We start from the raw sequence: 20,453 nt of genomic DNA, 5'->3' as shown, positions 1-20,453 counted from the left end.
TTTAAAGACAAGGTGGGAGTGTCGCCTGTCAGTCATCCAAGTCTGTGGGAGGAGACCTTGTGTATTTAAACTTGAGTTGTGCTCTTGTTAGGGGTGACTGATGCTGAACTAGTTGGCCAGTCAGTAGTGAGCTGCTCTGTGTTTAGTAAGCAGTAGGGTCACCAGGAGGTGCAGGCAAAATGGGTTGGTTGCTGGTGTCGTCCTGACAGAAGAATTGCCATTTATTGTGATGCAAACAATAAATATATTTGATTTAAAACAAGAAGTTTTCGTGTTGCTGATATCTGCTGGGTGTTCTTGTAACACAATTTTCAAAGGGGGAAACATCACGGAGTAAATATAAGAAGCATCGGATTCATCAAATCGTTGATTTTTGGCGATTGTGAAGGCCATATTTAAAACGGCAATTTTATTAAAGGCAAAACTCGCCGGCCGTTTTAATAAAATTGCTGTTTAAAAATTTGAGTCACAGTCGCAGAAAATCTGTGATTTGATGAATTTGATGCTTTATACATGTACCCCCAGATGTTTGTATTTAATCAAATTGAATTTGTATATCTATTTGCATTTAATTTAATTTTATATTGATAATGCAACTTTCAAATGAATACATACCTGTCCATAAGCTCATACTTACCTACTTTCTTCGGCTCTCTTCCGGGAGCCAGCCACTGGAGGTGGGCGTGAGGGGGGCGGGGCGGCCAGAATCGTGTCATCATGTGACATCATGACGCAACCACGTCATTTGACAGTGGGGCCAAACGCCGCGATTCACCGGGAATCGCAGCGTTTGGGAGCTAATTCTGCCCACTTCACTAGGAAGTGGGGCACTTCCTAGTGAAGTGGGCAGAATTCGGGAGATTTCCACACTCACCCGGGAGTCCGGGAGACTCTCGCAAAATGCGGGAGTCTCCCGGACATTCCGGGAGAGTTGGCAAGTATGCATAAGCTAGAATTAAATGTATGTCCTGCCAGAGCCTGGCAGGAAGTGATGTCATGGGGCTAGGCATGCTGGGAAGTTCCTGGTGTCTGTTCTGCATTCTTGTTATGTATGTTATGCTGAGTAAACATGTTTATTTCACTCCTGAGAGCTGTTGGCAGACATGGCTCAAGGTCTCCGCCGCATTAACCATCTCATATTTAATGAATACACCGCAGACAACTGGCTCCAGTTCCGGAGAGAATGGAAAATATACTGCATCGCTGGGCTACCTGAGTCAAAAAAGGTATAAGCATATACTTCATACTTGCCAACTTTTCCTCGTTGGCTTCAGGGAGATCCCGGGGGAGGTGGGCCTGCGGGGGCGTCAATAAGCCCCGCCCCCACCACTTACCTATTATGAAGGCGAGAACCGGGAGGTTGTCCTGCTCTCCCTGGAGATCTCCCAGAAATGCAGGAGTCTCCCGGACATTCTATGCATTAACTATGCGTTAAAGAAAAGCAGCTAATGAATCTCTAGAGACTGAAGTGTCTTTTACATTTCTGTCTCCATTACTTTAGTCATGTTGTCTTACCTGTCAGTCTTTGGTTAAATCTTGGTCTCCATGAAAATGGCCACCTCCATAGGCATCAATACATGAACATAGGACACAATTTCTGAACTGTGTCATCATGCCACAGATGGCGAAGCCAACCACGTCTTGTACTGGCTCAGCATCAGGGAGAATGCCAGACTCTTCAGGGAGTGAGGGAGATCACCCCTATTTCAGGGAGTCTCCATGACATTCAGGGAGAGTTGGCAAGTATGATATACTTTGCTAAATCCAGCTGGTGCAGAGGCAGTAGATAAAGCAGACACATTTGTCTATGTGGAAGGGGAGGATAATGAGGACCCCAAAGTGCATCTAAAAAAAATTTGAGGCCATATGTTTACCTGTCAAAAATTTAATAATGGACAGACATATATATAATACCACAAACCAAAAGCGTGATAATAATGTGCAATCATATTCCAATAAACATAATAGTAGGTTAATTTGATGCTATTAAAATTAATATTAGTCTCTCTAAGTCTGTGTGTGTGTGTATATTAGGAAATTTAGAGTGTAAGCTCCAATGGGACATGGACTGATGTGAGTGAGTTCTGTGTACAGCGCTGCGGAATTAGTGGCTCTATATAAATAGCTGATGATGATGATGTGTGTTAACATTAAAGCTACTAGCAAAAAAATGTGATTTTGGCGCCATCGTCAACAAACTAATCAGAGACAGAATTGTATGTGGCATTCATAATGATTCTGTACGCACTAGGGATGTGCACCGGCGACTTTTGAGGTCTCGTGTTTTGTGTTTTGGATCCGGATTTTCGTTATTTTTGGGGTTCGGATTTGTCTCGCAAAACACTTGACGAAAGGTCTCGGTTCGGATTTAAGGTTTTGGATTCGGATTTTTTTTGAAAAAAACATAAAAAGTTTAAAAATCAAGTTTTTGGGCTTATTTTCACTCCTAGGCTATTATTAACCTCAATAACATTCAATAACAAGCATTTCCACTAATTTACAGTGTATTCTGAACACCTCACAATATAGTTATTAGTCCAAAACGTTGCAACAAGGTATCTTTCTGGACTGCGTAGAGGAGTGTGTCACCACAATATATATTAAAAACCCTGAACTTTTATGATTCGCACCAATAAATGTACCTGGACTGCGTAGAGGAGTGGGTCACCACAATATATATTAAAAACCCTGAACTTTTATGAATCGCACCAATAAATGTACCTGGACTGCGTAGAGGAGTGGGTCACCACAATATATATTAAAAACCCTGAACTTTTATGAATCGCACCAATAAATGTACCTGGACTGCGTAGAGGAGTGGGTCACCACAATATATTAAAAACCCTGAACTTTTATGAATCGCACCAATAAATGTACCTGGACTGCGTAGAGGAGTGGGTCACCACAATATCTTAAAAACCCTGAACTTTTATGAATCGCACCAATAAATGTACCTGGACTGCGTAGAGGAGTGGGTCACCACAATATATTAAAAACCCTGAACTTTTATGAATCGCACCAATAAATGTAACTGGACTGCGTAGAGGAGTGGGTCACCACAATATATATTAAAAACCCTGAACTTTTATGAATCGCACCAATAAATGTACCTGGACTGCGTAGAGGAGTGGGTCACCACAATATATATTAAAAACCCTGAACTTTTATGAATCGCACCAATAAATGTACCTGGACTGCGTAGAGGAGTGGGTCACCACAATATATTAAAAACCCTGAACTTTTATGAATCGCACCAATAAATGTACCTGGACTGCGTAGAGGAGTGGGTCACCACAATATATTAAAAACCCTGAACTTTTATGAATCGCACCAATAAATGTAACTGGACTGCGTAGAGGAGTGGGTCACCACAATATATATTAAAAACCCTGAACTTTTATGATTCGCACCAATAAATGTACCTGGACTGCGTAGAGGAGTGGGTCACCACAATATATATTAAAAACCCTGAACTTTTATGATTCGCACCAATAAATGTACCTGGACTGCGTAGAGGAGTGGGTCACCACAATATATATAATAAGAAAACCATCAACTTGTATGATTCGCACCAATAAATGTACCTGGACTGCGTAGAGGAGTGGGTCACCACAATATATATTAAAAACCTTGAACTTTTATGAATCACACCAATAAATGTACCTGGACTGCGTAGAGGAGTGGGTCACCACAATATCTTAAAAACCCTGAACTTTTATGAATCGCACCAATAAATGTACCTGGACTGCGTAGAGGAGTGGGTCACCACAATATCTTAAAAACCCTGAACTTTTATGAATCGCACCAATAAATGTACCTGGACTGCGTAGAGGAGTGGGTCACCACAATATATTAAAAACCCTGAACTTTTATGAATCGCACCAATAAATGTACCTCGACTGCGTAGAGGAGTGGGTCACCACAATATATTAAAAACCCTGAACTTTTATGAATCGCACCAATAAATGTACCTGGACTGCGTAGAGGAGTGGGTCACCACAATATATATTAAAAACCCTGAACTTTTATGAATCGCACCAATAAATGTACCTGGACTGCGTAGAGGAGTGGGTCACCACAATATATTAAAAACCCTGAACTTTTATGAATCGCACCAATAAATGTACCTGGACTGCGTAGAGGAGTGGGTCACCACAATATCTTAAAAACCCTGAACTTTTATGAATCGCACCAATAAATGTACCTGGACTGCGTAGAGGAGTGGGTCACCACAATATATTAAAAACCCTGAACTTTTATGAATCGCACCAATAAATGTAACTGGACTGCGTAGAGGAGTGGGTCACCACAATATATATTAAAAACCCTGAACTTTTATGATTCGCACCAATAAATGTACCTGGACTGCGTAGAGGAGTGGGTCACCACAATATATATTAAAAACCCTGAACTTTTATGATTCGCACCAATAAATGTACCTGGACTGCGTAGAGGAGTGGGTCACCACAATATATATAATAAGAAAACCATCAACTTGTATGATTCGCACCAATAAATGTACCTGGACTGCATAGAGGAGTGGGTCACCACAATATATATTAAAAACCCTGAACTTTTATGAATCGCACCAATAAATGTACCTGGACTGCGTAGAGGAGTGGGTCACCACAATATCTTAAAAACCCTGAACTTTTATGAATCGCACCAATAAATGTACCTGGACTGCGTAGAGGAGTGGGTCACCACAATATCTTAAAAACCCTGAACTTTTATGAATCGCACCAATAAATGTACCTGGACTGCGTAGAGGAGTGGGTCACCACAATATATTAAAAACCCTGAACTTTTATGAATCGCACCAATAAATGTACCTGGACTGCGTAGAGGAGTGGGTCACCACAATATATTAAAAACCCTGAACTTTTATGAATCGCACCAATAAATGTAACTGGACTGCGTAGAGGAGTGGGTCACCACAATATATATTAAAAACCCTGAACTTTTATGATTCGCACCAATAAATGTACCTGGACTGCGTAGAGGAGTCGGTCACCACAATATATATTAAAAACCCTGAACTTTTATGATTCGCACCAATAAATGTACCTGGACTGCGTAGAGGAGTGGGTCACCACAATATATATAATAAGAAAACCATCAACTTGTATGATTCGCACCAATAAATGTACCTGGACTGCGTAGAGGAGTGGGTCACCACAATATATATTAAAAACCCTGAACTTTTATGAATCGCACCAATAAATGTACCTGGACTGCGTAGAGGAGTGGGTCACCACAATATCTTAAAAACCCTGAACTTTTATGAATCGCACCAATAAATGTACCTGGACTGCGTAGAGGAGTGGGTCACCACAATATCTTAAAAACCCTGAACTTTTATGAATCGCACCAATAAATGTACCTGGACTGCGTAGAGGAGTGGGCACTGGGCACCACAATAAAATATATAAAAAACCTTCAACAGGTCTGCATTACACTACACATACGGCTGCTCCTCCATCCTCTCCATCATATACATGTTGGAGTTTTAGCGTGTGACAACCTCTTGTTTTTGATAATGTCAGTGCATTTTGAATATTTTTCAATTTGCCCCACACCACTGAATGTACTTTATCTATGATACGCATCTATCTATCTTGACTGCGTAGTGTGGTGGCCCCGGTACACAATTTGGTACCGAGGCCACAATATAATTAAAAAACCCTCCACGTGTCAGAATTCCACCAAACAAGTATCTGGACTGCATAGTGGGGTGGCCCCGGTACCCAATTTGATACCGGGGCCACAATACCTCCTCCAAACATGGTACAGACAATTCGTCATTGAGATCCCAGACAGACAGGGTCGAAGTGTTATTGTTTGACTTTGTAAACCCAAAAAACTGTCCCTGTTGCACATAGTCGTGCAATGAAGACTGACTTTTTCATTTAAAGGCACGATCTTTCAAGTGTAGTGTTTGTAAGTCTAAGTCATATTATACTTTTGGTAAAATTGGTTTATTTTGTTCCTCTTTATGGTAATTAGTAATAGAATTAAAGTATGAAATAGAATTAAAGTATGAAATAGAATTAAAGTATGAAATAGAATTAAAGTATGAAATAGAGAGGTATATAGAGTTGTAGTGTGGTATACTATAGATAGAGTGGTCCACACAATATAATAATAATAAAACCCTCAACTGGTCTGAATTCCACCAAACAAGTATCTGGACTGCGTAGTGGGGTGGCCCCGGTACCCAATTTGATACCGGGGCCACAATACCTCCTCCAAACATGGTACAGACAATTCGTCATTGAGATCCCAGACAGACAGGGTCGAAGTGTTATTGTTTGACTTTGTAAACCCAAAAAACTGTCCCTGTTGCACATAGTCGTGCAATGGACAGTTACTTTTTTATTGAAAGACTCAAGCTTTCAAGTGTAGTGTTTATAAAATATAAACAACAATACAGTAGTTTTAGAGCACGTCAATACCTCTTGTTTTAAATTATGACACGGCATTTTACTTTTGGTTTAATTTCTTGTATTTTTTTAAATTTGGTTTTACTTTTTGAACATGGCAAACGACTGTTGATTGGTCATATAATGCAAAAAAAAAAGGTCCAAGATGGAATTGTCCTTGGGCCCTCACACCCACCCTTATGTTGTTGAAATAGGACATGCACACTTTAACAAACCAATCATTTCAGCGACAGGGCCTACCAAACAACTTTGGCTGAAATGATTGGTTTGTTTGGGCCCCCACACCAAAAAAGCTATTCATCTCTCCCTGTACAGACTAAACAGGCTCTACTGAGGCAAGGTGTCGTCCTCATCCTCAACCTCTGATTCCTCTCCCCCTACAGTGTGTACTTCCTCCTCATCACACATTATCAATTCGTCCCCGCTGGACTCCACAACCACAGGTCCCTCTGTACTGTCTGGAGGGCAGTGCTGTACTTCATTGAGGAATTGATTATTCATTTTTATAAACATCATTTTTTCAACGTTCTGAGGAAGCAACCTCCTTCGCCGCTCACTGACCAGGTTCCCCGCTGCACTAAAAACTCTTTCCGAGTACACACTGGAGGGGGGACAACTCAGGTAAAATAGAGCCAGTTTGTACAGGGGCTTCCAAACTGCCTTTTTTTCCTGCCAGTAACAATATGGACTGTCTGACATGTCTACTTGGATGGTGTCAGCAAAGTAATCATCCACAATTTTTTCTATTGTGACAGCATCCAATGCAGCGACAGTAGACATGTCTGCAATGGTTGGCAGGTCCTTCAGTCCGGACCAGATGTTATCAGCATCCCCGCCAGCGCCTCTTTTGGGAAAACTGAGCTTTTTCCTCGCAGCCATAGATGTGGAAGAAAATGAGGGTGGAGCTGTTGGCATGTCACGGTCCTCTTCAGAGGACAATCTCCTGACCAGCAGGTCTTTGCACCGCTGTAGACTTGTGTCCGCCGGAAACAGAGACACAACATACGCTTTAAACCGAGGATCGAGCACGGTGGCCAGAATGTATTCCTCTGACTTTAAAAGAGTGACCACCCTCGGATCCTGGCAAAGCGTACGAAGGGCTACATCCACAAGAGCTACATGCTTGGTGTAATCGCAATGGCTTACCAGCTCCTCCCTCACTTTCTCCAGCTGCTTCTGCAACAGCCTGATCAGGGGAATGACCTGATTTAAGCTGGCAGTGTCGGAACTGACTTCTCGTGTGGCAAGTTCAAATGGCTGCAGAACCTTGCACAACACGGAAATCAGTCTCCACTGCGCTTGACTGAGGCGCATCCCCACTCCTTTGCCTATGTCGTAGGTGGCTGTGTAGGCCTGAATGGCCTTTTGCTGCTCCTCCATCCTCTGCAGCATATAGAGGGTGGAGTTCCAGCGCGTCACAACCTCTTGTTTGAGGTGATGGCAGGGCAGGTTCATGCTTTTTTGATGTGCCTCTAGTCTGCGGTAGGCACTGGCTGAATGCCGAAAGTGTCCAGCAATTTTGCGGGCCACCGCAAGCATCTCCTGCACACCCCTGTCACTCTTGAGGTAATGCTGCACCACCAAATTAATGGTGTGGGCAAAACATGGGACGTGCTGGAAATTGCCCATATTTAATGCCCGCACAATGTTACTGGCATTGTCTGACATCACAAATCCCCATGAGAGTCTAAGTGGGGTAAGCCACTGGGAGATAATTTCCCTCATTTTCTCTAATATGTTGTCAGCATTGTGCCTCTTATTAAAGCCTGTAATGCACAATGTTGCCTGCCTTTGCACGAGCCGCCATTTTGTAGTTGCTGCTACTGATGCAGCTGTTGCTGTTGCTGCGGAAGGGGATGCATCTACCCAGTGGGCTGTCACAGTCATATAGTCCTTCGTTTGCCCAGAACCACTTGTCCACATGTCCGTGGTTAAGTGGACAGTGGGTACAACCGCATTTTTTAGAGCACTGAGGACACTTGATCGTACTTCTCTGTACATTTTTGGTATCGCCTGCCTAGTGAAGTGGAATCTCGACGGGATTTGGTACCGGGGACACAATACCTCCATCAACCCTCTAAATCCCACTCCACTGATGGCGGACACCGGGCGCACGTCTAACACCAACATTGCAGTTACAGCCGCAGTTATACGCTTTGCAATAGGGTGACTACTATCGTATTTTGTGGTCATGGCAAACGACTGTTGGACGGTCAATTGTTTTGTGAAAGACTTAGCGGTCTTACGACTTCCCCTCTGGGAAGATGACCGACTAACAGCAGCAACAGCAGCAGTGGCAGTAGTAGGCGTACCGCTGCAGGATTCCTCGGATGAATCCCGTATTGAGGAGGACTCAGTCTGGCTGCTGACTTGGGCTGCAGGACTGAATCTGATGGAGATTGTGGAGGAAGTTGACGAGGAGGGTGTTGCTGGTGTGTATCCAACTGGACCACGGGATTTAGGTGTCCCTGTACCGATGAGGGTCCTAGCCCCAGTTCCTGAACTAACCACTGAACTATGAAGGTTATTCAGGTGACGTATAAGGGAGGATGTTCCTAGGTGGGCAAGATCCTTACCCCTGCTTATTTGAGCTTTACATAAGCTACATATGGCCATACATTGGTTGTCTGGATTTGGATAAAAATAACTCCAGACCGAAGAGGTGCATTTTTTGGTCTTCTGACCAGGCATGACGATGGGCTTTTTCATCCCATGGACATCAGCTGTTTCCCCCCCTGGTGCCTCATTTACAATAACCACATCACCATCCTCATCATCAAGTTCCTCCACAGCGCCAGCTACATCATCAATAGCCTCCTCCCGAGCCACCTCTTCCCGTACAGTGATGGGAAGGTCAGGCTTGACAACCACCAACACCCTTGGACTCGCCTTGTGGATTTGTGATAATTTCTCTTTAGAAGGCAGAGTTGTTTGCTGTTTTGTTGCTGACAGCATAACTCTCTTCAATTTTTTGGAGGGGGGGGAGGAGGAGGAGGGCTAAGATCCGTGGGTGAAGCTGAACCACTAGTCATGAACACGGGCCAGGTCCTAAGCCGTTCCTTGCCACTCCGTGTCGTAAATGGCATATTGGCAACTTTACGTTTCTCCTCAGATGATTTTAAGTTTCTCTTTTTGCTACTTTTTCTTAACTTGGGCTTTTTGGATTTTACATGCCCGGTACTACGAGATTGGGCATCGGGCTTGGAAGACGACGTTGATGGCATTTCATCGTCTATGTCATGACTAGTGGCAGCAGCTTCAGCATTAGGAGGAAGTGGGTCTTGATCTTTCCCTACTTTATCCTCCAAATTTTTGGTCTCCATTATATGTAGCACAAGATACTGCAGAATGTGTGAACTTGGTAATATTGCAGTACCAATGGACTTATACTGCTGTATTGGTTTTGCAAATTTGGTTATAATAATTATTATATATTTTTTTTTTTTAAATTTTTTATTTTTTTTTACTTTTTTTTTATTTTTTAAAAACTTGGGAATAATGGGGAAATAACTATGCCCTTAGAAGCACAGAGCACAGGACACAGCACCACTGGACTGAACAGGACACGGCACAGGACCCAGCAGCACTACGGAACTCAGCAGGACAGAGCACAGGACACAGCACCACTGGACTGATACTGCAGAATGTGTGAACTTTGTAATATTGCAGTACCAATGGACTTATACTGCTGTATTGGTTTTGCAAATTTGGTTATAATAAATTAATAATTATTATATATTTTTTTTTTTTTACATTTTTTATTTTTTTTTACTTTTTTTTAATTTTTTAAAAACTTGGGAATAATGGGGAAATAACTATGCCCTTAGAAGCACAGAGCACAGGACACAGCACCACTGGACTGAACAGGACACGGCACAGGACCCAGCAGCACTACGGAACTCAGCAGGACAGAGCACAGGACACAGCACCACTGGACTGATACTGCAGAATGTGTGAACTTTGTAATATTGCAGTACCAATGGACTTATACTGCTGTATTGGTTTTGCAAATTTGGTTATAATAAATTAATAATTATTATATTATTTTTTTTTTTTAAATTTTTTATTTTTTTTTACTTTTTTTTAATTTTTTAAAAACTTGGGAATAATGGGGAAATAACTATGCCCTTAGAAGCACAGAGCACAGGACACAGCACCACTGGACTGAACAGGACACGGCACAGGACCCAGCAGCACTACGGAACTCAGCAGGACAGAGCACAGGACACAGCACCACTGGACTGATACTGCAGAATGTGTGAACTTTGTAATATTGCAGTACCAATGGACTTATACTGCTGGATTGGTTTTGCAAATTTGGTTATAATTATATATTATTTTTTTTTAATTTTTAATTGTAATTTTTTTTTTACTTTTTTTTAATTTTTTAAAAACTTGGGAATAATGGGGAAATAACTATGCCCTTAGAAGCACAGAGCACAGGACACAGCACCACTGGACTGAACAGGACACGGCACAGGACCCAGCAGCACTACGGAACTCAGCAGGACAGAGCACAGGACACAGCACCACTGGACTGATACTGCAGAATGTGTAAACTTTGTAATATTGCAGTACCACTGGACTTTTACTGCTGAATGTGTGAACTTGGTAATATTGCAGTACCAATGGGCTTATACTGCAGTATTGGTTGTGCAAATTTTGTGGTAATTAAAAAAAATTAAATTAGTTTTTGGTATTTTTTTAAATAACTTTTTTTAATTTTTTTAAACACAGGGGAATATTGGGGAAATAACTATGCCCTTAGAAGCACAGAGCACAGGACACAGCACCACTGGACTGAACAGGACACAGCACTGGACCCAGCAGCACCACTGACCTCAGAAGGACAGAGCACAGCACACAGCACCACTGGACTGATACTGCAGAACACAGCACAGCACAGCACAGCACAGCACAGCACAGCACAGCACAGAACTAAACAGCACAGCACAGCACAGCACGAGATCTACCAGGACAGAGGACCACCTAACACACCCTCCCTCTACCCTGATCAATGCCCGAGTGAAGATGGCGGCGACTAGCGGGGAATTTATAGGATCCGAGTATCGCGAGATCCGACAACGGGATTATGAGTCAGAGCCTCAGTTTCATATTTGAATTTGGCGCCAATACCCGGATCTGTCTCGGATCCGACTCGGATCGGCAATGTTCGGGTGGGCTCGGATTTCAGATATCCGAGCCCGCTCATCTCTAGTACGCACACAGTTGTTAAGAGAAAAGAAGTTGACTTTAGAAACTGCCATTCACATCTGCATGCTTAATGAGCAGTCTGAGAGGAGTACAAGGGAATTAAGGAAGGAGGCAGAAGTATGTAGTATACAGCACACACCACCCCAATACATGTGATGCAAAAACTCTGGCGGGCACCACACACCTGAGCGGCAAAAACGCCTGACCTTTAATAAACGCTGTAATTCCTGTAATAAATGGAACCACTTTGCAAAATGCTGCAGATCCAAATACACAATGGCGACTAGCACGCCACATGAAACACTGAGGGAAAGGCAGTAAGAGAGAGTCAATAACGCGGAGACCGAGTCCGTATCAGAACCAGTCAATGCGATATATGAGTGTGTAGATCTGGTCGCTGAAGAGGGAGAAACTTTACTAACCTTTGTGTCCAACACGGAAACATACTGAAATTAAAAATCGATACTGGTGCCAAGTGCAATGTCATGTCAAAGATTCTCCTACACAGAACAAACCCACTGGCACTAATTGACCAAACAGATTCAGTAAACCTTGTGGCATGTGGAGGTCAAATCATTAAAACTATGGGCATGGACACACTAGAGTTCACGTGTGCGCCATTACAGTTTCCCATCGTTGATCGTGACGTCAGATCACTACTAGGACCTCCAGATAACGTTAAACTGGACTTGATACACCTGGAAGCCGAAGTCCATATAGTACAGGCTGTACTGTACAACCAGGACTCAAGCAATTCAAAGATCTGTTCGACTGTGATACCATTGTGAAACTTCCTGTCATTTACCACATGCAACTGGATGAGTCAATTGTCCCCACATGAAATAATATGGAAATAAATATGGCGCTTACAACTATACAGACAGATAAAGTCACAAATAAATCAGTCCTAATAAGATGGTGTTTTAAATAGTTCAAACTTGATTTGTTTCAACACTGAGATTCCAGGAATTCAATGTAACCGAAGTTCATATAAAATTCTGACAGTCTCCTCCATAGGTGTACATACATGAAAACAAAAATCACATCATAGGGTAACATGTATCACTACCTTCAATAATCTCAAAAGACCCAATTATTCCAGAATGTATTTAGCCGTACGAAAACAACACTACGTGATGGAATTCTGTCCCCTTTCGGGTTTGAACTTACAAAATGTGAATCTTAAACCAGCGTGATTCCAGAGTGCTGTATAGTTATCCTCACAAGTGTTTAAATCGACTCCTACTTGTGATCTCCTTGCGGTATGTACCCAAAAGAAAGATGTTTCCAATAGTGCATTATCTTTAAAAACCTTTAATGCACAAAATACACATATATAAATGCAGAAGTATAATAAAAATAAAACACATGAACTCGGGCTATCCACAATCGCAAAAGAACACCACTGGTAAGGCTGGACTCCTACCACATCTCAGATGGATATGCGCGTATAGATGAAACAAATTTCCCATCCAAACAATAGGGTGGCTGGCTCGTTTCCTCCACAGACTGTAGGGAATTGGAGTGAGTCCAAGACGCCCGGTGTGCGCTCCTCTCCTAGTGCTCGCCCCTTGAAGACGTGTTTTCAATTAAGGTAATCCTTATCAAGGAAATTGTCCCCACAGTCTGTGCACCCCGACGCCTCCCTGTTACCATGAAGGACAAAGTTCTTGCTGAACCAGACCGCATGACAAGGCTAGGTATAATTACCCCGATAGAGGAAGCAACACAGTGGGTCTCAGCCATGGTAGCTGCAGTGAGAAAAGACGGGTCAGTCATATGCATAGACCCCATGCACTAAACAAAGCACTGCTGAGGCCATTAAGATCGATGGGACAAGTTATTGCTGACAGGCCTGAGGCAAAAATCTTCAGCACCCTGGATGCTAAATGTGGATTTTGGAAGATTCCTCTGGGCAAAGAGTCGCCCAGGCTCGTTGCGTTTGTGACACCCGCTGGACGATATGCTTTTTTGAGCATTCCTTAAGACCTGACCACCGGCAGTGAAGTTTTCCAGCGATGTATAGAACAGCTGTTTGTAGGATACCCGTGTGAAATCATTGTCGATGATTTCCTATTCTGGTTTCCCAACATGCAAGAACATGATGAGCGCCTCCATCTGGTGTTGGAAAAAATCTGTTCCATAAACTTAAAGCTCAACTCAAACAAAGGCAAGTTCAGGGTGTTGGAAGTTCCGTTAGTGGGTCACCTCCTCACTGATAAGAGGGTCAAGCCAGACCCTGAAGAAACGGTGGCCGCTCAGCAAATACAATTTCCTGAGGACAATAACAGTCTTCAGCGATTCCTGGGAATGACAAACTACCTATCGACATTTCTTCCTAACTACAGTGAGACACCTGCACCACTCAGACAGCTCCTACACCAAGATACAGAATGGTGCTGGCAGGAGCCACAGCAGGCTGCAGTTACAAAATGAAAAAACACGTTAACAAGTCCTCCATTACTGTAATGTGCATTTACAGGTGGTGATCTCTGCAGATGCCTGGGTGCAGTATGCCTCCAACATAACAGACCCATAACCTTCTCCTCCAGACCACTGACTGAGACTGAATTCGATATGCACAGATTGAAAAATAACTTTAGTTAGTATTTGTCTTTCACAAGTTCCACGACTTTATGGGCGTCCCGTCACCATTGAGACAGACCATCAGCCCCTCATCACCACACTGAGGAAGCCTCTGAATAATGCTTCTGCCCACATCCCAAGAATGATGCTCAAGTTACAGAGATACCATCTGGATGTCGTATGCAAGCGTGGCAAAGAATTATTTGTGGCTGATGCCCTCTTCGGAGCCTACTTACCTCACACTGAGTGCCCACCAGTTGAGGATGAATATGACAACATCTCTGTGCAAATACTATCCTCCAGCCGAATGGATGAGCTACAGCGTGAAACCTTGGCAGAAGATCTGTGTCAACAGCTGTCTCACAAAATTTGCACCCCTTCCTTGCCATGAGAGATGAGCTTACTTTGTCTGATGAGTCATCCTGAGAGGTCACCAATTCACAATACTGTACACCCTGCAGAAGTACTATGCAAAGGAGTTTGCAAGGCCAGAGAGTCACTATACTGGTCCACCAAGTTCAGTAAAATTGAAAGAGAAGTCTCCATATGTGGCCCCTGCAGTGCTCTCAAAGCTCATCAACCAAAGAACCTCTGTACCTACACAAGATTCCTGACCTACCCTGGTCTGTCACTGCTGCAGACGTCTTTGAATGGAGAGGAAAGGACCATCTCAATTTTGTGGACTCTTATTCAGGGTGGTTTGAGATTGACTACCTACCCAATCTCACCAGCGCTACTGTTAGTCCCTAACTCAAGATAAACTTTGCTACACATGGAATCCCACAACTCATCACAGACAATACCATGCAGTAGAGAGTTCAGAAAGTTTACAAATACATGAGACTTTCAACACTCTACCAACAGCCCACACTGTCCTCAATCCCTTAGGCTAGTGGAAAGAGCTGTCCGCTCAGGCAAACACAGGCTGGAAACATGCACACGTGATAACACTGACATCTTTCAGGCGTTGCTTACCCTCAGAAACACACCATGAGATACTTTACCATCACCTGCCCAGCGGTTATTGTCACGCCACACCAGGACTCTTATCCCTGTTACAAAGCAATAATTCCAACAGCAAGTACAAACATGAGTACAAACAGTACTTACCTCAATGGACCTGCTGAGTGTGCCTCCAGCAACCAATTCAACTATGGTTGACTTACAACTCATTCACACTTCACAGAAGTCAAGATCTGATGGGCCCATGACAATACCTTCAGACTCTAAACTATTACTTGACATGCCTGAATGCTCAGGTGGACTTTTAGGAAACCAACAACCAGTTTTGCTTCCGATCCTTACGAGGTCTGGTCGGTTGTCCAAGCCTAACCCGAAATTCCAGGACTATGTCAACTAGTCGGCAATTCTTCATTGGCCTTTTATCCCATTAGCTTGCCACCACATCCCACCTGTTTGCCACTTTATGCCTAACCCATTAACTTTATCCTGAAGGGAATGATGCAAATGTATGTCCTGCCAGAGCCTGGCAGGAAGTGAGGTCATGGGGCTAGGCATGCTGGGAAGTTCTGTTTTCTGTTCGACATTCTTGTTATGTATGTTATACTGAGTAAACACGTTATGTTTCACTCCTGAGAGTTGTCACTCCAGCTTTTCAACGCCCACATCTACAGTATATGTAATACTTCCGTACATTATCATGGTTTGTACGAATAGGGTAAAACGACTTCATCCGACTATTCATGATCCCCTTTGTGTGTTGGTGAAGATTCCCTCCAGCTCAGGGGTAGCCTTATTATAGAGACATGGGATCTACTTTTTGTTCCCTCACTGTAAGATGATTTTCTGACCTATTATTTCGTTGTTACATAAGCTTCACTGACCCACACCATCGACTCTACAAGAACACACAAACAGGATATTGGCTAAACCAGCTACAACTTTATTAAGAAAACATTGTACCATATCTAGATATTTAAATACACAGCCAATACGTATATTAATATGCAGTTAATACGTGTATTAAAAATATAAAATATGCACTGAACACATATTTAATAAAATACACAGGTAATACATATAAGTACTAAAAATATTAAAAAAAACACCCAACTAACACAAAGGCATGTGAACCGTGTGAACTTACCTCTCCCAAATACTAGGGGTGTGCACCGGGCACTTTTAGTGTTTTGGGTTCTGATTAGCTTGAGGTTTTGGGTTCTGATTTGTTTTGCCAAAACACCTGACGAAAGGTTTTGGTTGTGATTTAGGGTTTTGGGTTCTGATTTATTTTTAAAAAAGCATAAAAAGCGCTAAAATCCAGTTTTTGTTTTTTTTACACTCCTACGCTATTATTAATAAGGATGAGCGCACTCGGATTCCTGGAATCCGAGCCCCCCCGAACATTGCGGATCTGAGTCAGATCCGAGCACTGTCCGGGTATTCCCGCCGATTCCGAAACTTAAAACGAGGCTCTGAGTCATAATCCCGCTGTCGGATCTCGCGATACTCGGAACCTTTAAATTCCCCGCTTGCCGCCGCCATCTTCACTCGGGCATTGATCAGGGAAGAGGGAGTGTGTGTTAGGTGGTCCTCTGTCCTGCTATTTCTCGTGCTGTGCTGTGCTGTGCTGTGCTCTGTCCTGCTGAGTCCAGTGGTGCTTTTAGCAGTGCTCTGTCCTGCTGAGTCCAGTGGTGTATCAGTCCAGTGCTCTGTCCTTGCTGAGTCCAGCGGTACATTTTGTCCTGTGCTTTGTTCTGCAAAGTGCATATTTCTTTCAAAAGTATTAAAAATTCTTCCATAAAAAGAAAAAAAAAGAAAAATCCTACCAAAATCCTTTTAAATTAATATAACAAAAAATAAATCAAAAAAGTGCTTGCTGAGTCCAGTGGTGCATCAGTCCAGTGCTGTGTCCTTGCTGAGTCCAGTGGTGCATCAGTCCAGTGCTCTGTCCTTGCTGAGTCCAGTGGTGCATCAGTCCAGTGCTCTGTCCTTGCTGAGTCCAGTGGTGCATCAGTCCAGTGCTGTGTCCTTGCTGAGTCCAGTGGTGCATCAGTCCAGTGCTCTGTCCTTGCTGAGTCCAGTGGTGCATCAGTCCAGTGCTCTGTCCTTGCTGAGTCCAGTGGTGCATCAGTCCAGTGCTGTGTCCTTGCTGAGTCCAGTGGTGCATCAGTCCAGTGCTGTGTCCTTGCTGAGTCCAGTGGTGCATCAGTCCAGTGCTCTGTCCTTGCTGAGTCCAGTGGTGCATCAGTCCAGTGCTGTGTCCTTGCTGAGTCCAGTGGTGCATCAGTCCAGTGCTCTGTCCTTGCTGAGTCCAGTGGTGCATCAGTCCAGTGCTCTGTCCTTGCTGAGTCCAGTGGTGCATCAGTCCAGTGCTCTGTCCTTGCTGAGTCCAGTGGTGCATCAGTCCAGTGCTGTGTCCTTGCTGAGTCCAGTGGTGCATCAGTCCAGTGCTGTGTCCTTGCTGAGTCCAGTGGTGCATCAGTCCAGTGCTCTGTCCTTGCTGAGTCCAGCAGTGCATTTTGTCCTGTGCTTTGTTCTGCAAAGTGCATATTTCTTTCAAAAGTATTAAAAATACTTCCATAAAAAGAAAAAAAAATAATTCTACCAAAATCCTTTTAAATCAATATAAAAAAAATAATAAAAAAAGTCCTTGCTGAGTCCAATGGTGCATCAGTCCAGTGCTGTGTCCTTGCTGAGTCCAGTGGTGCATCAGTCCAGTGCTCTGTCCTTGCTGAGTCCAGTGGTGCATCAGTCCAGTGCTCTGTCCTTGCTGAGTCCAGCGGTGCTTTTGTCCTGTGCTTTGTTTTGCTAAGTGCATCTTTATTTTAAAAGTATTAAAAAATCTTCCAAAAAAATTATAATTCGACAAAAATCCTTTTACAAAAATATAAAAAAATATTCTAAAAAGTCTAAAAAAAATTATTGCAGTCCATTAACATTAATACTACAATCTATTAAAAATTGTTCACTGTTCTTGCAGTATTTAAAAAATAGTACTGTAATACAATGTGTGCTGCATATAATGGAGTACCAAAATTTGGGGGATAAAGTAGGGAAAGACCAAGACCCACTTCCTCTTAATGCTGAAGCTGCTGCCACTAGTCATGACATAGACGATGAAATGCCATCAACGTCATCTGCCAAGGCCGATGCCCAATCTCCTTGTAGAGAGCATGTAAAATCCAAAAAGCAAAAGTTCACTACAATGAGTAAAAAAAGAAAATTGAAAACATCTGAGGAGAAACGTAAACTTGCCAATATGCCCTTTACGACACGGAGTGGCAAGGAACGGCTTAGGCCCTGGCCCGTGTTCAGCACTAGTGGTTCAGCTTCACCCAAGGATCTAAGCCCTCCTCCCCCCCCCCTCCAAAAAATTTAAAAGAGTTATGCTGTCAGCAACAACACAGCAAACAACTCTGCCTTCTAAACAGATGACATCACAAATCCCCAAGGCGAGTCCAAGGGTGTTGGTGGTTGCGAAGCCTGACCTTCCCATCACTGTATGGGAAGAGGTGACTCCATCCACCATTTGCAGCACACCCTCTGCATATGCTGGAAGGATGACCCACAGTGTCGCTCCAGATTTGGATAATCAAGGTGTCAAGGAGGCTATTGATGTAGCTGGCGTTGTGGAGGAACTTGATGAGGAGGCTGCTGATGTGGTTATTTTAAATGAGGCACCAGGGGGGAAAAAAGTGGATGTCCATGGGATGAAAAAGCCCATCGTCATGCCTGGTCAGAAGACCAAGAAATGCACCTCTTCTGTCTGGAGTTATTTTTACCCCAATCCGGATAACAAATGTCTGGCCATATGTAGCTTATGTAAAGCTCAAATAAGCAGGGGTAAGGATCTTGGCCACCTAGGGACATCCTCCCTTATACGTCACCTGAATAACCTTCATAGTTCAGTGGTTAGTTCAGGAACTGGGGCTAGGACCGTCATCAGTCCAGGGACACCTAAATCCCTTGGTCCTGTTGGATACAGACCACCAATACCCTCCTCGTCAACTTCCTCCACGATCTCCATCAGATTTAGTCCTGCAGGCCATGTCACCAGCCAGACTGAGTCCTCTTCAATACGGGATTCATCTGAGGAATCCTGCAGCGGTACGCCTACTACTGCCGCTGCTGCTGTTGCTGCTGGTAGTCGGTCATCTTCCCAGAGGGGAAGTCGCAAGAACGCTACGTCTTTCACCAAACAGTTGACCGTCCAACAATCGTTTGCCATGAGCACCAAGTACGACACTAGTCATCATATGGCAAAGCGGATAACTGCGTCAATAACAGCAATGTTGGTGTTAGATGTGCGTCCGATGTCCACCATCAGTGGAGTTGGATTTAGACGGTTGATGGAGGTATTGTGTCCCCGGTACCAAATCCCGTCGAGATTCCACTTCACTAGGCAGGCGATACCAAAGATGTACAGAGAAGTACGAACAAGTGTCCTCAGTGCTCTTAAAAATGCGGTTGTACCCACTGTCCACTTAACCACGGACATGTGGACAAGTGGTTCAGGGCAAACGAAGGACTATATGACTGTGACAGCCCACTGGGTAGATGCATCGCCCTCCGCAGCAACAGCAGCAGCTGCATCAGTAGCAGCATCTCCACAACGGCTGCTCATGCCAAGGCAGGCAACATTGTGTATCCCAGCTTTAATAAGAGGCACAACGCTGACAACCTCTTAGAGAAACTGAGGGAAATCATCTCACAGTGGCTTACTCCCCTTAGACTCTCCTAGGGATTTGTGGTGTCAGACAACGCCAGTAACATTGTGCAGGCATTACATATGGGCAATTTCCAGCACGTCCCATGTTTTGCCCACACCGTTAATTTGGTGGTGCAGCATTACCTCAAGAGTGACAGGGGTGTGCAGGAGATGCTTGCGGTGGCCCGCAAAATTGCTGGACACATTAGGCATTCTGTCAGTGTCTACCACAGAATCGAGATACATCAAAAAAGTCTGAACCTGCCCTGCCATCACCTCAAACAAGAGGTTGTGACGCACTGGAACTCCACCCTCTATATGCTGCAGAGGATGGAGGAGCAGCAAAAGGCCATTCAAGTCTATACAGCCACCTACGACATAGGAAAAGGAGTGGGGATGCGCCTGAGTCAAGCGCACTGGAGACTGATTTCCGTGTTGTGCAAGGTTCTGCAGCCGTTTGAACTTGCCACACGAGAAGTCAGTTCCGACACTGCCAGCTTGAGTCAGGTGATTCCCCTGATTAGGCTGTTGCAGAAGCA

This window comes from Mixophyes fleayi, chromosome 2 (genome assembly GCF_038048845.1).
Source record: "Mixophyes fleayi isolate aMixFle1 chromosome 2, aMixFle1.hap1, whole genome shotgun sequence".
In the NCBI taxonomy this organism is placed as follows: domain Eukaryota; kingdom Metazoa; phylum Chordata; class Amphibia; order Anura; family Limnodynastidae; genus Mixophyes; species Mixophyes fleayi.
Note: the sequence above shows the minus strand (reverse complement) of the source record.